Raw genomic sequence first — 17,282 nt, 5'->3', positions numbered from 1 at the left:
TTATATAAACTTAGGATTTAATTACGGTAAAGAAAACACACAACCAACGGTAAATAGAATAACTAGTAGAACTCTCTCTAAAACAAACTTTACTAATAGGAAAAATACAAAACATATTATGCTCACTCCGGAAGTCCTCCAATGTAACAGTTCGATGGTCCCGCCCATCCGAAACACATAGCACGTGTGGGGCGGGGCCTGCCAGCAGCCATGAGCCAAAAGAGATCGCTGGCGAGAAGGTACTGGAGACTCCACAAAGCAGGCAATGAAATGGTCTTTCCATACTACCCTTCCAGGGATGGCGTCCCCCGGGCCGCGAGTAGGGAGGGGGCGGCTGCAAATGACCCCCTCCCTCGTATCTCCTGGTCCGGCCATCACGAATTCCTCCATCGAACGGATGCAGGGTGAGCAGGGAGGGAGAGGCGACGCGGACGAGCCTCTCCCACCTCCACAGGTAGGAGGCTTCCCTGCCCTGGCCCGGCGCCGATGTCCTCCAGCCGGGCGACGGCCATATACCTACGCTGCACAGGACACATAATGCCCGACTGGTATATTTTCTCAGCACAGGACATACAATGTCCGACGGGCATATTTGCGGAGCACCGGATGTACAGTGGTCCCCCAAGAGTCGGAATCAGGGGTGTAGGGTGGTCATCATGTGCGCCCCTGATTCCAAGGGACGGTGTAGGATGCGCCGGGAGAGGGAGACGGCACGGGTGAGCCTCCCTCACCTCCCCAGATGAAGGCTCCACTGCTGCACCCTGGCGCCCCGAACCAAAATGTCCTGCTCCAGCCGCATGATGCTCTGTCTTTCGCCATCACAAGAAGTTTTCTTCCACTCCTGATGGATACGGCAAAGGTGGCTGCCACAGGGTCTCAAAATGGCGTCTGGGCCCTCGAAAGGCGGGTCTAGGCCGCTGGAGTAACTTTGTCCGAAATTGCAACTCGGGCACTTGCCCACCTGGGCGCAAGCCCCCACCATCGACAAACATCCCCTCGACTTTGAAGATTCTACCAAAGTCCCAAGAGCCCTCGGCCCCTTCAGGCTTCCGGTGAGGAACAGTTGCATTGATCTCAAATGAAATAACCACGGCTTAGCAACAAGATGGCGGTGCTCTCGTGTCTGCATCAGCTTCCGTCTGAACCACCCAGGAACATTATGGGCTAACGAACTCGAGTAAGTTCCGGCTGAACATCAACATGACCCGGTAAGAAAGACTCTACCCCCTCCCTCTCTTGATTGACGGTCCACACCACCAGCCCCTCTGCTAGCACAGTTTTTTGAACTGCCGAAAGGGACCCTGGTCCAACCGCCAATCGTCGGGGACATTTTTTCCTCTGATGCTACTTCCGGATTAAGCCGGCCTCGCCCAAAATGGCGCCGGTATCAATGGAAACTAACGGATGCCTCGTGGTGTTCCTTAGCTAATGAAACTTGATGTACTAAGATATATATATATATATACGAACCATTGCGCACTCGATGTTAAAGGGAGGAGGGTTCACTTGGCGAACATTTAAGAAGAGTTCCGTAAAATGTTGATTTCAATGAACAATTTATTTTTGATATTTGTTGTAACTGATACATAACGTCGCTTATGATGCACACCCGCGGTTTACATCTAGGAAATGTGATTACGATGAGCTTGACTGTGTTTCCATTTATGAACTGAAATGCCCCTGATTCCTTCGTCACGCAATGAAATGTTTTTGGTTACTTGCAAATAATTAATTAGACCTTTTTTACATGTTCTTGTGCTACAAAATAACCCCCCACTGTATGTGCTTCCATCGACGACATGTCAGGCCAAAATATGAATTGCGCTCTCACATTTTACGTACTGAATAAATCTACAAATAAAGGTCTTAAAAAGCTACGGATAGGCATCGCAAACTTTTGTAAATGCGGGTATCGGTGGGAGGGTTTTTCTATGCGCAACCGTTCTGCTCTTTTTTCAAGGTTATCCGAGAAATGGTTGTCCGGCCCCGGATTGATGATCGGATCCCAGGTATGATACGTTGCCTCCAAAATATGCGACTAAGCTCAGGGACTAACATATGAAGAAGGACCTCGACTTCTGAGAATGGGTAAAGTAAAGCGGGGTGATTGATAAAATGTTATTAAGATATGGTGGTCGAAGGTACTAAGGTACCGGGTTAAAACGAAGAACTGATATGTCTTAGAACCTCACAGCTTTGGGAATGATTTAAGGATCCCGAAGGCCGGATACATCTACAAAACCGGGTACCTCACGCTAGGCACCTCTGATTCCTTTTTAGCGTTTTCACTACACACGATCCTTAATGCCATCCTCGAACCTCCCCATGAACCACCTATCACATTGCCTGCCCCCATGACTTTAGGAAACCAAAACCCTGAGGGATTATATCCCGAAGAGATAAGTACGAGTATGTGGTAAGTAAAGGACTTTCGTGCCCATACATTTGATGTGTTCGAATGTTGTCCCCCTACCTCCCCTTTTTTCCCCCTTTTTCCCTCTGCAGGTTACATTAGAATCCCGATTAGAGTATCGTAAGGGATCTGGAACCACGTCACGCCCGATGCATGAAAACGGACTACCGCTGCAAGACGACACAAAAAGGACGCCCTACCCAATGCACGACCTTTTTGTACTAGATCTAATGCTTTTCTGTCCCAAAACTGCATGCTTTTTACATCCTAACACAGACCCGAAACGTCTAACGTTGGGTAACGCACTGAATAGCCCAAACAATACACGGTCATTCTCTATGTCCCATGTGTACTGTTTTGCCTATTGTCTCTCTCTCTCTCTCTTTCTCTCTTTCTCTCTCTCTCTCTCTCTCTCTCTCTCACTCTTTCACCCCTCCACACTTTCCCTCTTCCTAGCGACTGGCACCTAATTGGCGAACCTGGTGCACCTCCTGATTGGCCCCAAATACCACAAGTATTTGCACAAATTTGTCCTAAATAAAATTGTATCGGTACCACGTTACTACCTCTCCTTTTCTGCTAAATATGGATGAAATTTAAATTGGCCAGTAGGAAAGGGACAGGTAAGACGACTGAGGTTCCCTAAATTTGACCCACAGCCAGGGAACTATTTGTCAGTGGCTTCTATGATAAAATATGTCTGTGGTAATGCGACCACCCCCATTCCAAATTGTCCCCGTACCCCAAACAGTAAGCAAATGATCGAGACACCCCCATCTACCCAAAATGCCCCCAGTTTGGTATCAGCTGCCCTGAACGAGAACTTGAAAAACGCCCCTTGCTCCGATTCGCTGTGTTCCTAATCGTTTTTCATAAGATCCCACCTTCCCTGAGGATAAGTTTAATAATTATCGCAAACCACCCCCCGAGTTTTTGTAGTAACCAGGTTGCGAGGATTTATATAGAAAGTTAGAAAGATGTATGCAAAGTTAAAAATTAGATCGAAAATCGAAAGACCTTGTTGCTGTAAGCCTTGCTGAAAATAAGATGTTTTGATGTAATGAAGACTTGTTTAGCCTATGTTCATCCCTCAGAAGGATGCCTATCAGACTATGGTGAATAGCACGTTGCACTTTTTGTAAAATACAAGGCCCTGAAGACCAGCCTAGCCTTGCAAGACTCGTACTAGGGAAATGGGTCTCTGCCAGAAGAACTGACATCTACTTTAATAGACATATGACAAATGAACGTAATAATCATCAAAGCGTCAAAGAATTAGCCAACAAAAGGAAGTTGTAAGGAATCCAGCAAATCCATCATCAATTGTTTATACGTTAGCCGCAAAAATCTCAAATGTAGCGAGTGCTTACCCCAGTTGCTTGGTGTTGGGAGAGAAAATAGATTTATGTAATTACCTTTTTTCTGCAAAATCTCTAAAGACTGTCTTTTCAACACTCATTTAAGGGTATCACTGTCGGAGGGGAAAGAGACCGGATGTGGGAGCACGCGGCCTGACTGCGGATGGTGGAACATCAGCGACGGAGGCCGAGGCGAGACCACAGCAGTAAGGAGTCGCAGGACGGGGCACTGTTTCAAACAAAGCTAAGGAAAGGGCTGACCTGAAGCCCCTGCTCTATGATCAACGTGTGCCAAAAAGTCCCCGCTCTCTGAACATGGTTACGGACCCGCCTGTCGCAAACCCTCCGTCCCCCTGATCTGTTCCCGACTTGGCCTTGCTCCATCCCCTCCTCCTCCGACCTACCATAAGGACTGTTCACACCCGCACCTTTCCACCCGAACTCCCAAGTTCCTCCAAATCCTACTGAGCTACCCAGAGAAGAGTACTCCCTGCGTCAGAAGGGAGGGAGCTCCGACTAAGTAGACCACGAACTATGTTAAATCCCAGAACGGTGACCTAGAACTCCACCAAGGGTCGCCCCCGAAGAAAAAATAAACAAAGTCTGTGGTTCTGCCCGCTACCAAGCACCTTGAAGATGATGGAAGCAACAGGAAATGCCCACCACAGAGACTCAAGAAACGAACAGATCTCACAATTCTGGAACAATTGCATTTTCCATTGCAAATCTATGCTCTGCATTGCGGAAGAAGATGCACCTGCTCCAAAACCGTAACGCATTCCTCCTACGGGGTCTGACGAAAACCAAACAGAATGCACCCCTACCCGCAGACCCCCAACGACTCAATCCACATGAACATTTCTGTTGATAGGTAATCCAGGTGCTCAACAGTGCCGACAGAAGACGACAAAGGACAACGAGAACTCTGATATATATATTTTTTACTGTATCTCATTTCTCTCCCAACCACCATTGGACTGACTATGCACCCGCCGTATACAAAAAGGACTTACTTATATGATAACTTACCAGTTCTTATTCTATGATCTGTACCCAACGCCCTCGCTACATAATTCTAGTCTGATATTGCATTACGATGACTTTTTCTGCAACCAACTTAACGATGAACCCGCCTACTAAATGATGAGATTTTTCAATATGATGTTTATAATGTGATGTTTATGTACAGTTCTTTCGCCTAAGTCCCCTCTCCCTTACTTATGATCGCTGCATATAGGTGTAGATAGGAAATAGGCCAGCAAGATGTCTTGGAAATGTTAAAGGGAGGACTGTGGAAAATAAATACAAACTTGGTGAACATTATCGGCGCCATCTTGCCCCTTTTCCAAGCCCATTCGTGCGCGTAAGCGGCAGCCATTTTTTTGAGCACCATGACCTCCCTGCCCCTCGCTGATAGCCAGCGCGTCTCTCTCTCTCTTAACCTCGCAAGCATTCCCCCGCACGCTGACAACCCCCGCTCTCTCATGCCTTGGGTCATAAACCCCTCTTCAGCGCAGCTTCACCACGGAATCCCATCCTGTTCCCAGCGCGACACCTCCCCTCATTCCTTTCATGGCCTCAAACCCTTTTGATGTAAACCCCCTTTTCCTGTGTCCCCGTTTGTCTTCCCTGTTCCCAGGCCGCCACCTGGCTCTGCGGATACTGTTTATTACCCCGTACAGTAGGAAGCTTCCCCTCCCCATCAAAAGACCCCCGAATCGATCAAAGCCCCCACTCCATGAGATCCGACCAACCCCATGCATTCCGTGAATCGGCGGAATACCCTGCTGTGCGACAACCATCACCTGTTGTGACCGGGGTGGGGAATCCAACTGTAAATGTATGTGGGAACGGGTCTGAAGGGGAGATTCCGAGGATGTTCTTTCAAGTACTAAAGTATTGCGAGAATGTGTTATGTGCAATAAAGGTCATAAACCCTAGTATAAGAGGCCAGGCCTCAGAGATGTGGTTAGAGCACCTCGTGACGATACTTGCTGTCTGAATTGATGTGTTCTCCTCCGGAGAGAATAAAATCCTCGTTTCCTGCCTTCCAGTCTCCAGCGCCTGCTTCTTCATTTGATTAATATCGGTGGGTCATAGAGGCGATACCGCCGGGCAACATAAAAGGGTCTTTTGTTACCGGTTGTCTTTGAAACCCTTTTTAACACCTGAGTGGGGTGGCCCATTCTTCCGGCGAAAGTTTGTGCCAGCGTCGATCAGTGACCCGGGTTTTAGATGGTTGGGTAGGTGGGACAAAAAGATGCCAATAAATGGGGATCAAGAAATGGTCTGTCCATGGTAGGGAAAAGGAGTGTGGGTTTTGAGGTTGGAGATGTTGGTGAAAATGGGGTCCAGAAGATGTCCTTTGTCATGGGTGGGCTCTGAGTTCACTAGTCGGATGCCAAAAGACGTGAGTTCACGGAGAAGTTCGGATGCAGTTATGTCCTTGAGGTCTAGTAGATGGAGGTTCAGGTCTCCCAGGATTAAAAAGTTGGGAGTAGTAGTTGCCATCTGGGTAACCGTATCAACAAGAGCGCTTGAGAATTTGGCTGGGGCTCCCGGCGGGCGGTATATCAGTAGACCAGAGAGGGAAGTTACAGGAGATATCTGTAGAGCAAAGTGGCAACTTTGGCAGTCATCGATGTTACCATCGTTTGTTCTGCAGGTGAAGTGCTCTCTATAAATTATTGCCAAGCCACCTCCTCTGCCGAGGGGTCTATTCTGAGAGTGGATTTGTTAGCCAGGTGGTAGAGCATTGACAATGTCATAATCAGAGCAGGGGGTGAGCCTTTGCGATTCTAGCCGAGGAAGAGTGCTTTAGTTAATGGGTGCAATCCCATAGACAAAAAAAGAATTTGTGCTTCATTCCTGATATGTTAGCAGTACACCAAAAAGACAAACACCATAAGGGAGAACAAGTATTTCACAAAGCATATTGAGGTGATCAATCAATCAGTAGATTTGTAGAGCACTTCTTGTCACCAGACGTTGGCAGGGTCCAGTTGATTAGCCAAGTAGCCAGGTCGCCAGGGACATTCAGAACTCTGGAAGAGACAAGGAGTTCCCAGAGATGAAAGTGTAGCTTGTTTCATGTTTTCTCTGGTAGGGAGGCGAAGTAGCGACCTCGGCATCTGCTATGTCAGAGTAGGGCCCAGTATGCATGGGTCAGGAGCTGTTGCATTAGTTTGTGTCCCCGTGTTCCCCTGTGCCCCCGCCCCGCTCCCCGCCACCGTGCCAGCGGACACGCCCCCTTTCCTTTGTCTACCCTCCCCGCTCCCCGCCTCCCAGCTCCTCCCTCCCTGACACTTGGCCATATATGGCGACCGTGCAGTGCGGGTGAGTGTGACCTGCTCCCAGGACACCCCCGCACCGCACGGCCACCAGCTGCTGCGTGTGCCCCCCTGCTCGACCCAGCCTCGCTGAGCTTGCCGCCTCTGCGTGTGCCCCCCTGCTCGACTCAGCCTCGCTGAGCCTGCCGCCTCTTGTGTGCTGACTCCCGCGCTATTTGTATTTCCTTTTTTCGCCACTGTTGCCACTTTACTTTAATTCTCTCCTGCCTGTGTTGTCCTTTTGGGCATTTGTTGCATTAGTTTGTGTCTCCGTGTTCCCCTGTGCCCCCCGCCCCGCTCCCCGCTTCCCGCCGCCGTGCCAGCGGCCACGCCCCCTTTCCTTTGTCTACCCTCCCCGCTCCCCGCCTCCCAGCTCCTCCCTCCCTGACACTTGGCCATATATGGCGACCGTGCAGTGCGGGTGAGTGTGACCTGCTCCCAGGACACCCCCGCACTGCACGGCCACCAGCTGCTGCGTGTGCCCCCCTGCTCGACCCAGCCTCGCTGAGCTTGCAGCCTCTGCGTGTGCCTCCCTGCTCGACTCAGCCTCGCTGAGCCTGCCGCCTCTTGTGTGCTGACTACCGCGCTATTTGTATTTCCTTTTTTCGCCACTGTTGCCACTTTACTTTAATTCTCTCCTGCCTGTGTTGTCCTTTTGGGCATTTGTTGCATTAGTTTGTGTCCCCGTGTTCCCCTGTGCCCCCCACCCCGCGCCCCGCTTCCCGCCGCTGTGCCAGCGGCCACGCCCCCTTTTCTTTGTCTACCCTCCCCGCTTCCCGCCTCCCAGCTCCTCCCTCCCTGACACTTGGCTATATATGGCAACCGTGCAGTGCGGGTGAGTGTGACCTGCTCCCAGGACACCCCCGCACCGCACGGCCACCAGCTGCTGCGTGTGCCCCCCTGCTCGACCCAGCCTCGCTGAGCTTGCCGCCTCTGGGTGTGCCCCCCTGCTCGACTCAGCCTCGCTGAGCCTGCCGCCTCTTGTGTGCTGACTACCGCGCTATTTGTATTTCCTTTTTTCTTTTTTTTTTTTTTTTTTTTGTTCCTCATCTCAACCATGGCTGAACCATCAGAGCCGTGGGCTCGAAAGAGTGTGACTTGGAAGACTAAAATGCTGTCTCAGTACATGACTGGTAGGGGTCGGTCGTTTAAGAGGGAGCGCCAAGACCCTACAGCTAGATTAGCTTAACGCTAAGTCACAACCCCTTTAACAATATAAGATGGAAGATGGAACTTGCCATTAGCCAAATTACACCACCGCCTATGCCACAATTGACCTTAGGTATGAAGGACAGATGTGAATAAGCAAAAAGGAGTTCGACATGGCTTCGTAATCATAGGAACTGGGAAAAAAAAAAAAAAAAAAACCCAGTTTCTACTCATTGAGACCAATCGAGTTTCAACCAAAAAGCTCTTTTTTCTGGTTTACCTCCTCTAGATAAATCTAGTTTCGATATAGAAAGCATGGAGGAACTCCAATCTTGTAGTGTCGGTGGGGAGGCCTCTTTCCAACGCTTACAAATCTCTCGTCGAGCCACCAAAATTGAGTAGAACAAAAGGTTATTATTTGCACTACGCTTTTTGTCTTTTACTCCAAAGATTACAAGGCCTAAATCTATATTCACCATGGTACCTATAGAAGATGTTAGTCTGTTGCTTATTGATTGCCAGTAAAATGTTAAATGTGGGCAATCGTGAAACATATGTGCATCTGAGGCTTCGACTTGTCCACACCGAGGGCAGGCCACTGGTGTACCAGGTGAGAATTTGGACAACCTCTGAGGCGAATAATAAGCCCTATGGAGGGTAAAGAGGTGGTTTCTTCGCAGCCACGCTGGTTTTACAATATCCCATAACACGGTAAAGGATATTTCCCAAAGTTCATGCAGATTAGTTATCGGCAATAGACGACCCCAAAGATGATCTGGAAGGTGGAATATTCCGTCTATTTCCTCTAAGATTAAATTATAGAAATGGGAAACCTCTTTGGTTTTTAGGGCATTGTCAAGTAGGGAGGATTCTAGTTGGCTGATATCACCCAATGAAGGGATTAGTTGGCGAGTGGAGTCAGATTTTTGTGCTGCCGCCCAACTGGAGATCTGGAGAAATTTCAGTCTTGATAAGTTTGAGCCTACCCTACTCACTAGATGTTCCCAGGAATACATTTCCCCTTCAAAAAAGAGATCACCCCAAGTCAAGATCCCAGCTTCTTTTAGCGGGCTTATCAATGCATCTTTAGTCCATTCAGGTGGAGCTGGAAGATCCCATATAGGAGAACCGTTGGAATAGTAGCCTATTTTGGTAGTAGTTCTAAGGTTGTACCAGGTTCTTGCTAGGCCCTGTAGTATCTTCAACTTAATTTTCTTAAAAAATTTGGGATCTCCAAACTTAAATAAAAATCCTGTTTGATTTAAACCTTCACATTTTAGTAGTGTAGAAAACATAAGGCCTATGCCCTGTTCTTTTGGAGTTTTAAATAGGATTCGAGCATGTGCCAACTGAAATGCCCAGGCATAGATTTGGATATCGGGGCCAGCCAGACCCCCCTTCTCCCTACGGCGCCTTAGTTTATTCCAAGAGATTCTTACAGACTTATTCCTCCATATAAATGAAGTAATGTCACTTTGCATCTTTGCTATCATTTTCTTCTCAAAGTAAAGTGGTAAACTGTTGAAAATAAAGGTCAATTTAGGCAGGATGGACATCTTGACCAGATTCGAGCGGCCTAAGAGCGTCAATGGGAGATGTCTCCAAGAATTCATTAAGTTCCTGCAGTCTTTGGCTACCTGGGTAAAATTTATGTGGGCAATCTGGTTGATATCATTTAAAATTTTAATACCTAAATATCTCATATTGTCACAGGGTTGTACTGGTAATGTCGTATTAGTAATGTTCCATACCATTACCTCGGTTTTTGTGGCGTTGATTTCATAGCCGGAAATTTTGCCGAATTTTTGTGCCAGATTAATTACTAATGGGAATGCTGTGTTGATATCAGATGTTAAGATCATAAGATCATCCGCGTATAGAGACACTTTTTTTTCCCAATTTCTGTGACTAAATGGAGCGATGTTAATTTCTTCACGAATCAATTGGGCGAAAGGCTCCATATAGATATCAAAAAGTAAGGGCGAGAGCGGGCAACCCTGCCGGGTGCCTCTTGTAATGGTAAAGGGTTCCGACAGCCCACCATTGACCAAGACCGAGGCTGAAGGTTCATGGTATAATAGTTCCACCGTTCTACGAAAAGCTCGGCCCACCCCAAATTTTTCCAAGGCCCCCGACAGGTATTTCCAATTGACCCTGTCGAAGGCCTTGGCAGCGTCTAAAGCATTTCCTTTTTTCGCCACTGTTGCCACTTTACTTTAATTCTCTCCTGCCTGTGTTGTCCTTTTGGGCATTTGTTGCATTAGTTTGTGTCTCCGTGTTCCCCTGTGCCCCCCGCCCCGCTCCCCGCTTCCCGCTGCCGTGCCAGCGGCCAAGCCCCCTTTCATTTGTCTACCCTCCCCGCTCCCCGCCTCCCAGCTCCTCCCACCCTGACACTTCGCCATATATGGTGACCGTGCAGACGCGCAGCGTGCACGCGCAGCGGGCGCGCCGATTGAGCGCCGAAGGTGCGCCAAAGGTAAGCCCGTCTGCACCCGTCCGCGCCTGGACCGCGCCCAGTGCCAGGACCCCTGGCTCCCGGAGACCCCAGCCCACCCGCCGGACGTACGACGACGCCCGAGTCCCGGGCTGCTACCGAGCCACCCCGAGACGCACCCACTGACCCTTCTGCTGCAACTCCTGCAAGTTCACCTGCATCCGGACCTGCACCACTCCAGCAGTGCCCAAGACCTCGACGCGCAACAGCAGCAGCCACCTGAGATGCATCCTGCTCAACACCCGCTCCGTCTACAGGCACGCCAACGAGATCTGGAACCGGCTCGACACCACAGCCCCAGACGTCGCCTTCTTCACGGAAACCAGGATGAACGCCTCCTCTGCGCCTGACATCGCCATTGCCATCCCAGACGGCTACAAGATCATCCGAAGGGACCGCATCAACCACACCGGTGGAGGCATCGCCATCGTCCACAGGAACACCATCCGCATCACGACCAACACCGATGACACCCTCGCAACCGCCGAGCACCTGCACTTCCAAGTCCACATCAACCCCAAGACCACCCTCAGAGGCACCCTCATCTACAGACCCCCTGGACAACGCACCCAATTCAGCGAAGACATCGCCGACTTCATCAGCCCACACGCCCTCTGCTCCGCTGACTACATCCTCCTAGGGGACCTCAACTTCCACCTGGAGAACAACAACGACCGCAACACCACCACCCTGCTGGACAACCTCGCCAACCTGGGACTCAAGCAACTGGTGACCACCCCCACCCACTACGCCGGACACACACTCGACTCGTCTTCTCATCCAGCAAGGACATCGCCTTCAGCCACGCCACCGGACTCCACTGGACGGACCACAGCTGCGTCCACTTCAGCTTCGCAAGGACCACGATCCACCACCACCAGCAACAGGCTGCACGCAGGAACTGGAACAAGATCACAGCCGACCAGCTCGCGTCCTCCCTGAGCATGAACCCTCCCACCAGCACAACAAACCCTAGCCAGGCGGCCACCAACCTCACGAAGTGGATCAGCGACTGCGCAGACGAGCTCACCCCCCTGAGGACCCCGCCCAGCAGACCCGGCAGCAAGAAAGCCCCATGGTTCACCGACGAACTCAAGAGCTCCAAGAAGAGCTGACGAGCCCTCGAGAGAACCTGGCGCAGAGACCCAACACCGGGCAACATGACTACCCTCAAGCTCGCCACCCGAAAACACCACCAACTCATCCGCGCCACCAAGAAAACTGCATTCAAGGAATGACTGGACAACAACGCACACAACAGCAAAGAACTCTTCAACATCGTCAAAGAGCTCTCCAACCCCAACGCTGGAAACAACGACATCACCCCTTCGCAAGACCTCTGCAACTCCCTCGCCTCCTACTTCCACAACAAGATCGCAGACATACACAACAGCTTCAGCACTCAACCGACGAACACCACGACCGAACCACCGCCCCCCACCACCACCCTCCGCGCCTGGACTCCGATCAGCACCGAAGACACCGTCCGCACGATGAACTCCATCCACTCCGGATCTCCGACCGACCCCTGCCCTCACCACGTCTTCAACAAGGCCAACGCTATCATCGCACCCCACCTGCGGGACATCATCAACACCTCCTTCTACACCGCTACCTTCCCAGAAAGCTGGAAGCACGCCGAACTCAGCGCTCTACTCAAGAAACCATCGGCTGACCCCACCGACCTCAAGAACTACCGCCCCATCTCGCTGCTCCCGTTTCCTGCAAAAGTCATCGAGAAGACCGTCAACAAGCAGCTGGCCGCCTTCCTCGAGACGAACGGATCCCTCGACCCCTCGCAGTCTGGCTTCCGGGCCAACCACAGCACCGAGACGGCCCTGATCGCAGTCACCGATGACATCTGAGCGCTGCTCGACAACGGAGAAACAGCGGCCCTCATCCTCCTCGACCTCTCCGCGGCCTTCGACACTGTCTGCCATCGTACCCTAGTACAACGCCTCAGCAACGTCGGAGTCCAGGAGAAGGCACTGGAGTGGATCATCTCCTTCCTCGCCAGAAGGACACAGAGAGTCCGCCTCCACCCGTTCAGATCTGAAGCCACCAAAGTCATCTGCGGCGTCCCTCAAGGCTCCTCGCTCAGTCCAACCCTCTTCAACATCTACATGAGCCCCCTCGCAGACATCGCACGCCAGCACCACCTCAACATCATCTCCTACGCCGACGACACCCAGCTGATCCTCTCCCTTAACAACGACCCCGCCACCGCCAGAGCCAACCTTCACGAAGGGATGAAAGAGGTAGCCGAATGGATGAAGAACAGCCGCCTGAAACTGAACTCAGATAAGACGGAAGTCCTCATCCTGGGATCCTCACCCGCCGCTTGGGACGACTCCTGGTGGCCCCCCGCCCTAGGCAGCGCACCCAAACCAACAGACCACGCACGCAACCTGGGCTTCATCCTGGACTCCTCCCTCTCCATGACCAGACAAGTCAACGCCATCTCCTCGTCGTGCTTCAACATCCTGCGCATGCTACGTAAGATCTTCCGGTGGATCCCCACCGAGACCAGGAAGACGGTCACCCAGGCCCTCGTCACCAGCTGTCTGGACTACGGCAACACCCTCTACGCCGGAACCACCGCCAAACTCCAGAAGAGACTCCAGCGGATCCAGAACGCCTCAGCACGACTCATCCTGGACATCCCCCGTCGCAGCCACATCTCCGGACACCTGAGAGATCTGCATTGGCTCCCGGTCAACAAGAGAATCACCTTCCGTCTCCTCACCCACGCACACAAAGCCCTACACAGCCAAGGCCCAGGATACCTCAACAGCCGCCTCAACTTCTACGCTCCCAAACGCCAGCTTCGTTCGACCAGCCACGCCCTCGCCGCCGTCCCCCGCATCCGTAGAGCCACCACAGGGGGACGGTCCTTCTCCTACCTCGCCGCCAAGACTTGGAACTCCCTCCCCACCCACCTCCGCCTGACCCAGGACCACCTCGCCTTCAGGAAGCAACTCAAGACCTGGTTGATCGAGCTATAGCAGATCCCCCCCCCCCCTCCCCCCCCCCCCCCCAGCGCCATGAGACCCTCTGGGTAAGTAGTGCGCTATATAAATACGATGATTGATTGATTGATTGATTCAGCTGGAACTAGCATCTTATCTGCACAGTGAGCTAGTAGAGTACCCTGAGGTAGGGGGGGGTGATGTGGGATCATCTATTGGGATCCAGGACGAGTCTGGCTGCAGTGTTCTGTATGGTCTGTAGTCGTCGGAGTGAGCTGAGATCCCTGCATAGAGAGTGTTGTGGAAATCCAGTCGACTGGAGATGAGGTCCTGTCAACCCCCACCTCTAAGCCACTTATTCATGTGTTAAAAGTGTTGAATTCATGTTTTTAAGAGCACCATTGAAACACATGACAATACATTTGAGTCACATGCGTCATGCGCATCTGTCGCCACTGAAGCGCACCTAAATGTGTGGTAAGCTCTGAGGCAACACAAACAAAGCAGAAGTAGGTGAAAATATCAAGTGTGAAAATTTACATGCATCACTTTTTCATTCACCCACCAGTTCTTGGAGATGTAGGATGACGTGTAAATATTTAAGCTGAATAAGTCTATTCCTGCAATTTATTTATATTCCTTTCTTAAAACTAGCGATATCTCACCATTTGTTGTCTGAAATTTTAGATCCCAAAGTCTCTATCAATTGCTGCTAAGGCTTTCATTAACTGTTCTCCGAAAATCCTCATTCTTATGAAAATGTGAATTTCTTCCTGAATCAGGATGATCTTTAGGGTTTTCCCCAAGATACAAACCCCACATCCTCAAGGTTTCCGGTGGACACATTTCACCTGTGAAAAGCAGGCAACCTAATCTAGGGAAAGGTGCACAGTTGGAGTGAAAAGACTCTGGTGCACAAAAATGACTCTTGCAGTTAATTCTCATTTCACAGGTTGAAATTCAGAATAGCGTGATAAAACTGTATCTGGTAAATTCTGTACCGTGTGGTTTCAGAATTCCAGGTGCTGTATTATCACATTAGTTTTGACATGAGCCTCCTAAACAACCACTGAGACATCTCCAAATCTTCTAACTCTTTCACTGATTGCCATATTATGAACTCAGGATACAGTGTGCCATCCCACATCATTTCCTGTACGAAACGTCAATATTTTGGATACTTCAGGATAGTTAAAGAATATCACCAGAAAAGATTGCAGTGTTACTCAGGGGTGGAACTTCATAAACCTATCCATTCTCATTCCATTCTTCCTTTGCTTTATATTGATCATGATGGAGTGTTACCTATAAATAAATGACCCTCTTCTGCCCCCAGGACTTCTAACTTGTTCTTGTAAAGTGAGCTACTTTAGTGTTGAGACTGTGTCCCTCGTGCTTACTCTGATATCATCTGTTTTGATATTGTCCAATGAATGTGAAAAAGCAACAGATTTATCCAGAACCAAATGTGGTTAGCTCTGCGTAGTTAAATAGACATACTTTGTTCCAAATCTAAGATGGTGCCAAACTTTTTTTCTCTGATATCAAGTCCTACCTGGTCCATACATAAGAAGGCTTTACCCTGAGATGGATGCAATAGAACCAATCCATACCTTATTTTTCTTTACATTCTCTCCCACTCTCAAGCCTTTTTGTCACTGATTTTCTTTTTCTGCGGCTGGCTTCCATTTTGGGAGTTTCTAGTCATGAAGTTTTTATTCCTGGCACATTTTCAACCCTGGTTCAGGATAGTTTTGGTGACTTACTAATTAACCCTTGTATCTTCCATCATGTGCAAGCAAGATTTACAAAGAAGGCTTCTTATTTTGTCCTTGTGGGTTTTTCCTACTAATTGGGGCCTTAGTAAGAAGACCCTTTCCCATGCATATTAAGTGCGACGTGGCACTGCGACTACTGGGAAGAGTTGGTAAAGAGAAGAAGTATGCTGTTTCGAGGGAAGCGGTAGGATGAAATAAGTGACAGGCCACGTTGGTAATGGCGGTTACCAAAAGGTGCTAGACAGGTCAAGGTAGTGAGCGCTCGTCCAGGGATAGCTCCAATAAGGAGCAAGGGCCCTCACACACCCCGAGGGGTGTCATGCTTCATCATAGGGCAGCTCCTCGTATGGCCAGCGCTGCAATGCCCAACGGGCCATTGTGAAGCTAAATTATGTTATGTGACGGTGCTTATCCATATCCATGGGACCTTTATGCTGGACCGATCAAGCCCCTCTCAAGCCCCTCGTACCTCCCTGTGAGACTTTTACTGGGAGGAGTTGCCTTTTCTTTGGACAATCAAGAATAAAATTGAGATTTCTTCACAGCATTCAGTCCTTGACAATTGGCAGTGATAAAGCATGTCATGTTATCCCAGTAAGCTATGGAGCTGGATAAGTGCAACCTTCTCTAGAATGCTTCCAAGAAATGGAGGTGCAGAAATTGGACAATAATTGCCCACGTTCTCAGGATCCTGAAAGGGTTTCTTTAAGAGTGGAGGAAGAGCAGATTTCGTTAGCATCTGTCACCATCCCCGAGGAGGGAGAAGAAGGTGTTAATGTTACCGCCCAATTAAGGTAAGAATCCCTACCTGGGCCTGGGCTGCTAAAGTTAAAAATAAATCCTAATGTTTACCTGTAAGCCTGAGAGAGCATAACTGATCAGGACACGCTAATTCCAAAATCTCCTGAAATTGCAATATGACGATCATGGTGATGGAACCCAAAGTAATGAAATAGAACAGACACGTTTCTGTGAATGCAAAAGTAGTTAAATGCATCTTTTCTACCGTGGGGTAACGTTATTGTAACTATTTAGAATATTTCACACAGCCTATTGACGGCAGGTGGGATTTTCGCTTCTTATATTCGGGTAGTTTTCCTCTTGCTATGTGCTGCAGGCTTTTTCAATAGTGCCAGGTGGTTTCTCCTTCCTTTTAGATCACTGATTGTGCCGTGAAATCAGGGTCACTCATACAGTCAAATGCAGCGGTTCCTTCTGGTGCCTGGCCTTAGCAGAGTTCATTTGCTTGCTGGATGAAAAAGTTAAGCAGTTCACATCGTTAGGTGGAGGAGGGTATATTACCCCTCACACTGCCAGTGCCCCTGCAGAAGTTGCATGAGAGGGTTTTTTCGGAGACCTACTACTGGCTAGTGTTACCCAGACCGGTAATAGCTATTGCCGTACTCGTGAAACAACAGAAAAAGTGACTGAAACAGGACATTGCTAAGGACTGGGAGCTACTAAGGCTCAGGGAGGCCAGATGCAACGTTGTGTGTATGATAGCTACAGCAGGGTCAAAACAAGTGTGGTCAACTAATGCAGCCACTGCAGGGACCTATGTTTGACCTCATGTCACAGGTTCAACTACCAGCGGGTCCAATCAGCTATTCTACCTTCCAAGGTTGAAAAAATAAGTACCACTGAGTTTGGTGACAGTAAGCTTCTATAATTCAGTGCCAATACACCCTTCCGGGTGAATGAACGCTTTACTAATAATACATGTAAGGTTTTTAGGATGTCAAAGTGATACTGGTCTCTTAGGAATTCATTTGCTATGCTATTGAATACTAAC

At 49.6% G+C, this 17,282-nt stretch overlaps 1 protein-coding gene across 3 annotated transcripts in view; it reads left to right on the top strand.

Annotated features, from left to right (window-relative positions):
- Nucleotides 1-17,282, top strand: part of DOCK8 (dedicator of cytokinesis 8) — a 719,019-nt gene that overhangs the window by 643,449 nt on the left and 58,288 nt on the right. The window lies entirely within an intron of this gene.

The sequence above is a fragment of the Lissotriton vulgaris genome, chromosome 3_1, assembly GCF_964263255.1.
Source record: "Lissotriton vulgaris chromosome 3_1, aLisVul1.2, whole genome shotgun sequence".
Classification (NCBI taxonomy): Eukaryota; Metazoa; Chordata; class Amphibia; order Caudata; family Salamandridae; genus Lissotriton; species Lissotriton vulgaris.
The sequence above is the reverse complement of the archived record's forward strand: the minus strand, read 5'-3'. Positions and strand labels throughout refer to the sequence as shown.